This window comes from Tupaia chinensis, unplaced genomic scaffold, assembly GCF_000334495.1.
Source record: "Tupaia chinensis unplaced genomic scaffold, TupChi_1.0 Scaffold000426_1, whole genome shotgun sequence".
Taxonomy (NCBI): Eukaryota; Metazoa; Chordata; class Mammalia; order Scandentia; family Tupaiidae; genus Tupaia; species Tupaia belangeri.
The window spans coordinates 2,268,673-2,269,211 of record NW_006159931.1 but is presented as its reverse complement, the minus strand read 5'-3'; positions in this window follow the sequence as shown (position 1 = coordinate 2,269,211).

Below are 539 nucleotides of genomic sequence, written 5' to 3'. Positions count from 1 at the left end.
ACTTCCTTAGATGAGGATCCAACTAGGGGATTTTTTTAAAGGTTTTTTTCCATGGGACATGTGCATTTGCCAGAGAGACAGAGAGAGGGAATGTGAGCAATCACTTCCTGGGGGGAGGTCCACACCACAGTCCCCTCTCCAATCTCCTAGGGATTTGGGGCACGCACACACATGTGCCCGGTGTGATTTTCAAACTGCCAGGTCCAGGACTCGAACTGTCTGTCGCCCATGTGAGTGTCCAGTGCCTTAACCCTCATACCACCTGCTGGCCCCAAGGGACTGTTTATAAAGGCTGCCAGAAAACGCAGACATTAGTACCTTCCACACAGTCCGTCTGTTCCGAGTGGGGCATTCATCCATGCGGCCGACAGACGCTCCTGGAGCACCTACTAGGTGCCAGCGTTGGCCCCAACGTACCCGGACGCGCCTGGCGGAGCTCACATCCTACCGGGGTCGGAATGGCTGCACTTGGGGGTTCGCTTCTCGCGGGGACACAGCCCCGGCCGCGCTGGGAGCGGCGGCGCTGGGTCGGGGTGGCC